Here is a 7,476-nt window from a genome sequence, read left to right as displayed (position 1 = left end):
TAATGGCTGTACCCACACAGTACCCCAAATAAATTGTTCCAAACAAAGCATTACTCACCCAGCCAACCTCTGCCTCTCTCAGAGAATATATCTGCCGCTGGGGAGAGGCCTGGACTGGCCCTTCTCCCTGGAGTCCTTTCTGCCGCTGGAGAGAAGACAGGGTGACTGGGCTCACTCCATCATGCTGTTGGGGATCTGGGCCGACTGCCCAGCATCCCTGGGGTATACAGGTGGAGACTGAAGTCCCATCCACCTTCACAGGAAATCCATCCTCTGTTAGTTGAGGGCAGAGTCCAGCAGTACTCGGCTCTGTTGTCAGCCCTTCTGCTGGAAACCCCACACCATCTGCTCCGGCTAACTGTTGGGGAGGGAGGCTGACTGCCCCGCCTCCCTGGAACTCTGTTGTTGTTGCCGGTGCTGGGCAGAGGTTGGTAGCACTCGGTTGCCAGTGCTTCAACTAGGGAAGTTCCTTGTAACTCCACAGATACTACTGTTGGTGCTGGACAGAGCACAGTGAAGTTTGGCCCCAATACCAGCTCTTCTGCTGGAGGCTCATCAGGTTGTTCTTCCTCAGCAGAAAAGTCTATCAAATCCCCTGTCTCTGCAACTGGTGTCTGGGGATAGAGATTCACCATCTCCTGTCCATGGAGCTCAGAAGATGCTATCAGTGCTGGGCAGAGGTTAGCAGAGCTCTGCCCTGTTGTCAGCACTTCAGGTTTGGGGACGGCAATCTCCGGATTTTCCACTGCCGATTCTCTGGCATGCTGCTGGACAGGCACATTCCTCCATCCAAGATCATCGCATGCAGAAACAGGATTATCAAGGTCAGTCAGCACTTTCTGCATCCGCCATAAGACCTCCGCCTCCATAGCTGTGGGGGCAGGTTGACAAGGCACATTATTACTCTGCCACATTGCCGACTCTTCAGCCAGGATTTCAGGGTTGTCAATTTGTATTTCCTGATAGTCCCAGGCAAAGGGAGCCCAGCCCTGGCACTGAGCAATGTCTAGCAGCCGTTTGTAGGTGATCTCCAGCTCCAATTCCTGAACGGCCAGAAACTCCAAATCTTCCTGTGCCCAGTGCAATTCCGAAATGTTCAGTAGCCCTTCTCTGAAATCCATGATTTCATCCACCCGCCACTCCAAATCACTCCCAAAGTTAGGGTCCCTTGTCAGCTTCACATACAACAGTGCCAAGCCGCCGTAGCTTAAGCCTTCCATTGGGCTGTCATCCGCTATCCAGTGACATGCTTGGGATACATGCCACTGGAGTGCTCTGTAGCTCTCATCCAGCTTCATCTCTGCCCAGACCAGCCTGCTTAATTCAGCTGTCTGCTCCTTGTGCGGTTTTTCTCCCAAAAACCGCACCCGCAATCCGTACTGCGACCAGTACCTTTCCTGGATGGAGGGGAGAACTTTTCCCTGGTGTCGCTGCTCATGGGCTAGTGCTTCTCTCCAGAGTTTGCAGCGAATAGAATCACACCATCCCAGCAGGACCTGCTCTGATACTGGTCCTCTGTGCTGTATCTGCATTTCTCGCAACCTCCTTCTGAATTCCTCCTCCATGGCAGCTGGTATCTGTACTGCTCCTCTCCTCTCCTGCTATCCGGACCTTGGATCCAAGTGGAAGTTTGGATGTCCCAGACTGCAGAAAGCGTCCCGCTGCTTGCCACCAATGTCACGGAACGTCCCACACTCCGCTTGAGTGCTTCCGTCAGTATACCACTTCCTTGTAGTCTGGATACAGATATCAGATATTCCAACCGCTCATAAGCACAGAACAAGGCAACACTTGCTTAGATGCTAACATGGACTATTTTTATTTAGAATCAAAATTACAAGACTTTATATGCCGTTGGAACCTCCTCTAACAATACAACTGTAACCTAATTAACATGAGCTAGTTTTTTTTTTAACAGAAGATTTTATTGAACAAATCAGCATTACAATACAATAAATTAGTACAGTCAATGCGATGAGAAAAGTGACAACAGGATCTGCCTTCAATCAAAAGCCACTATTTAGCAGACATGTCAGCTATGCAAAGTCAGAAATTACACCTAGCAATACTTCTTATGGCATTAAAGCGTAATAACCTCTTCAGGTGGAATAAAGTAGGCAACCAACATGCAGTCAAACCTAGTAGGGATGGCGGGGGGGGGGGGAGGGGACCGAGGGAGGGGGAAGGGAGGGGATGAGGGGGGGGGCCGAGCATCAGAGAAATGACCATGAGATGTAGGATGTCCTCTAAAATGTTTCACTTCTTGGTTATGGGGATGGGGGTTCAGAATCCCCGGAGGCATCAACCCAAGAGGACCAGATTTTATCAAACTTTCCTGGGCATTGTCTACTTTCATATGTCAGTCTATAAAGAGGAAGTGCCATATTCACCGACCTTCTCCACGAGGCCAGAGTAGGAGGCTCCACTAGTTTCCATCGCAATAAGATTTCACGCCTGGCATAGTATAGTGCAAAGGTTAGTGCAAAGGTTAGACACAATTTACTATATCTATCTCCCACCACTTCCTCCAAATGACTAAGCAGTAGTATCTAAGGATCAACCGGCAAGTGTGAGCCTATGACCCTGCTCATTGTGGAGGCCACTGCTGACCAGAAGCGCCCCAGTCTCTGTGGGGTGAAATACGCTCTGTGTAGGAACTTAAATTGTATGAACCTATCTTTTGCAGCTATCATGGAGGGAATGTAGGAGATTAAACACTCCTTCCACTCCTCCTCGTTCAAAGAGGGAACATCGACCCTCCACTTTTCCCAGGTTTTGGTTAATTTGGCATCATATTCCACTGTAAGGTAAAGATATAATGTTGAGAGGGGCTTCCCCATCACGCTGGAAGTCAAGAGCCGTTCAATGGAGTCCGGTTCCAGAATGAGGGGGGCAGGGAACTGAGCTTCAAAGGCGTGTTTCAGCTGCCAGTACCTAAATTGGAAGGAGAGCGGAATAGCGAAAGATTGCCTCAGGGCTTGGAAAGACATAAGTCTACCCTCTTTGACTATATGTTTTAATGTGAGAATTCCCTTTTTTGCCCAAAGCGAGGGATCCGGTATGCTGTAAAAGTGGGGGAGCATAGGGTTACCCCATAGGGGCATATGGGGTGAGATGAAATTGGGCTTCCTATATATTTTCCTAGCCTCCTGCCATACCTTCACGGTAGTTCGCATCAGTGTTGTCATGGTCAGGCTGGCTCTAAGTCCACGGAACGGGAGATTGCTCAGGGCCGCATAGGAACCCAAAATAGCTGCCTCCAGAGTGACCGCCGGATTCTGTATGGGCTGGGAAAACCACCACCGAATCGTGACCAGAACAGCTGCCCAATAGTAGATTTGAAAGTTCGGTAGGGCCAGTCCCCCCCCCGAGAGCGGGAGATATAAAATCTGCTTGGCCACCCTAGGTGGCCTCCCGGCCCAGACAAAATGTATCAGCAGACTCTCCAACCTTCGAAAGAAAGTCCCAGGTATGTGTATAGGTGTATTACGGAAGAAGTAGAGATACTTGGGAAGAAAGATAATTTTTAGCAGATAAACTCTGCCAACAGGTGTCAGTGGAAGGGAACGCCAAGCAGCACATCTAGCCGTAAGCTGTGTCATGAGTGGTTGCAAATTGTTATCCATGTAGTCTTGGACTTTGCCGCTAACCTGGATCCCCAAATATTTGAAGTCATCTACCCATTTGAGTTGTGGGTGTGGCACCTTAGGGGTCGAGGGGTGGAGCGGGAAAAGAACCGACTTGTCCCAGTTAATGCGTATCCCCGAGTACCCACCGAATCGGTTAATCAGGTCCAGTGCAGTCTGTAAAGAGGACGATGCATCCGCTAAGTAGAGCAGAGCATCGTCCGCGTATAATGATAATTTCTCCTCAATTGGACCTACCTGGAGACCCTTCACACCCGGATCTTTCCTCAGCAATATAGCCAGGGGCTCCATCGCCAGAGCAAATAGACCCGGGGAGAGAGGACACCCCTGTCGCGTGCCACGAAAGAGTCTAAACTTCCCCGATAAGCATCCGTTGGTACGTATTCTAGCTGAGGGGCCATGATATAACATGCGGAGCCAGTTCGTAAAACCCGTGCCGAACCCGAATCGCGAGAGCACCTCCCATAGGTAACCCCACTCGACGGAGTCAAAAGCCTTCTCCGCGTCGAGTGAGGCCACCACTCCCTTAGTCGCCTCATCCGCTCTATCTATATGGGTATAAAGGCGTCTGATATTAATGTCAGTTCCCCTTCCGGGCATGAAGCCCGTTTGGTCCCTGTGGATGAGGGCAGTAATGACCAAATTAAGCCTGTTGGCCAACACTTTCGCCAGCACCTTTGCATCGACGTTTAGAAGGGATATGGGGTGATACGAGGAGCATAACGTGGGGTCCTTCCCCGGCTTAGGGATCACCACTATAATTGCTTCGCTCATTGTGTCCGGGAGTTTTTCAAGACGCCCCGACGCAGAGAAGAGGTCCTGTAATTTATCAACTAGTTCTGTTGCGTACTGTTTGTAAAACTCCACTGGGATGCCATCAGGACCCGGTGTTTTCCCTGACTGCATTGATTTAAGTGCCCGGAGTATTTCCAGAGACGTAATTGGGGCGTCGAGCTTGTCGCGGTACGTAGCTGTAAGGGTTGGGATGTCAATATCATCTAAGTATGCTCCTGGATCTTCTCTTCTATAGTCTGCCCTGGAGCTGTAGAGGGATTCATAGAATTCCACAAAACAGCCATTTATCCCTTCCGGTGTATGGATCAGCTGTCCCGATAGGTCTTTAACACATGAGATACTCAGCCCACCAGCCTGTTCCCTGGAGAGCCAGGCCAGCAGATGGCCTGACCTCTCTCCCTGCTCAAAAATCCGCTGAGACTGAGCCAACATTTTCTTCTGGGTGAGAGAGGTACGAAGACGCACCACCTCCTTTGTCATGAGTTGTAGATGCGAATAGTGCACAGGGTCTCGGGTACGAACAAAAAGAGCCTCCGCACTGCCCGCATCCCGCTCAGCCTTAATCAAATCTGCCCTACGCTCTCGTCGGACTCTGGCAATGATGGTCTGGTACTGCCCCCGCGTTGTGGCCTTAAAGGCGTCCCACACTACTGTGGGGTCTGCCGAGCCCACATTTACTGCCCAAAAGTCTAGGAGTTCCGTCCTAAATTGGGAATCTACTGCAGTGTCTGAGATCCAAAATCTGGAGAGCCTCCATACCCTTGCCACTGGGCCTAGGGAGAGATCCAAAGACAACAGCAAGGGTGCGTGATCGGAAATACCCCTACGGAGAATTTGTATGTCTGTGACCCGTGGGAGTACCTGGCTCCCTGCAAAGACCAAGTCTATACGGGAAAAAGTTCTGTGAGAGGCCGAGTGACATGTGTATGCCCTGGTCTGGGGGTGACGCCACCTCCAGACATCCGTCAAGCCATAGGTATCTGCCCACTCAGCCAACCCAGAGCAATGATGTCCCGCAGGAGTTAGCCTGTCGAAATCCGGGTCAGGGACCAGATTAAAATCACCGAGTATAACAGTATTGTCAGATGCAAAATCGGCTATCTTGCTAGTGATCTGGTTGAGCACCACCAAGGAAGCCGGGGGAGGCAAATACAAGCCCACAATGGTCCACGTTAAAGAATATATTTTGGCATGCATAATGACATATCGACCATCAGGGTCGAGGGCCAAATCCAAGAGCCGAAAGGGGAGTGACTTCAATACCAAAATAGTAACACCCCTAGAGAAAGAGGAGTGCGTGGAATGATAGTGGTGGCCCACCCAAGGTTTTTTAAGAGCCATAACCCTACGTCCTGTTAAGTGTGTTTCTTGGAGTATACATATATGCGGGTTATAAGATTTAATAAATTGGAACACCAGGGAGCGCTTGACCGGGGAGTTTATTCCCCTGGTGTTCCAGGAGATAATATTAAGGGAGGACATATCTGTCAAGAATATTAATAATATTAGGATCAATGGAGATCACGGCTCTTGGACTGGACCCCGGGACCCAAAACGGACACATCTGGAAACAATGCAATGCTGATGAGTTAAGTTTTTTTGGTATGAACATCAAACAAAAACAAATAAACCCAACTAAAAACAGATAAAGGATACCAGTATCCAAAGTAAATGAAACAAGCCCCGTTAGGGGAACTTTCTTCACCCCAACCCCCCAAAACTGAGGCGGGTATCTATCCCAAACTTATTCAGCTCGCCGGCTGCAAGGGGGGGTCCGTGGAAGAGGCAAGCCCACCCCCCGAGACTTCACACGGGGGGGGGGAGCAGCAGTTCAGGCGGCCCTACACAAGTGAGAACTCCGCTTTGTAATGCAGCGGGCTGTGAGGACGTGGAAAGTCAGACATAAGGAAGTATCCGGTAATGCGACCTCACAGTAGTTTCGATCCATCTTATAGTAGAAGATACAGAACAAAGACTCCAACGCTCCTCGTGGAGTCAAACAGGTGCAGTGGAACTTCTTTTCCAACAGTCTCCTGGCCAAGTTCTTTGGCAGGGGCATTAACTTAGCATTTCCCTGATAAGGATAACCAGTGATCCCCCCACAGATCCGCACACTCCATGGATTGAACTGGGCATAACCTGTGTAACATAACAAAATCATCCATGTAGTAGTTCGTGTGATAACTCAGACCCAGATCTAAGCTGTGGAGAGGGACCAATGAAAAAAGTCATGGAGCACATACCAGAAAGACCATTAGCGATTCTGTGGCAACGTGTCGAGCCAGGCAGAGGCCTCTTTCGGTGTAGTGAAGAAGCGAGTTGTCTCGCCGTCCTGAACTCTCAGGCGGGCAGGGAAGAGTACACTGTAACGGATGTTACGTGATCGCAATGCCGCTTTAACCTGGTCAAAAGATTTCCTAAGCTTCTGGGTCTCGACCGAGTAGTCGGGGAAGATCATCAGCCTGGTATTCTGGAATCTCAGGTCCCCCACAGATCTAGAGGCACGGAGAACTTCATCTCTGTCTCTGAAGTTAAGGAGACGGAGAATGAAGGTGCGGGGAGGGGATCCAGGAGGCCCCGGCCTCGGCGGGATGCGGTGCGCCCTCTCAACCGCGAAGTAAGGTGACCATCGGGCATCGGGTAGGAGGTCACGCAGCAGACCCTCTATGAAGGAGGTAGGATTATTCCCCTCCGCCCCCTCCGGTAGACCAACAATGCGGAGATTATTGCGCCGATTCCTGTTCTCCGCGTCTTCGGCTCTATATTCAAGGGCCTTTACCTTGGTCTGAAGCGTACGGAGTAATGCTTCATGTTCCGCAATGGAGTCTTCGGTGGTACTCAGCCTTTGCTCTGTTTCAGTGACTCGCGACCTGATTTTGTCAATATCTTGGCGGATTAGACCCATGTCCAGCTGAACGGCTTCAATCTTTGTTGTTAACGTGGATTGACAAGTAGCAATAGCCGCCATGACGTCAGCCAGCCAGGGGGGCCGAGAGTCATCCGACTCCATAATGTTCGTCCGCGAGGCTCTGTG

The sequence above is a fragment of the Aquarana catesbeiana genome, linkage group LG05, assembly GCF_042186555.1.
Source record: "Aquarana catesbeiana isolate 2022-GZ linkage group LG05, ASM4218655v1, whole genome shotgun sequence".
Classification (NCBI taxonomy): Eukaryota; Metazoa; Chordata; class Amphibia; order Anura; family Ranidae; genus Aquarana; species Aquarana catesbeiana.
Note: the sequence above shows the minus strand (reverse complement) of the source record.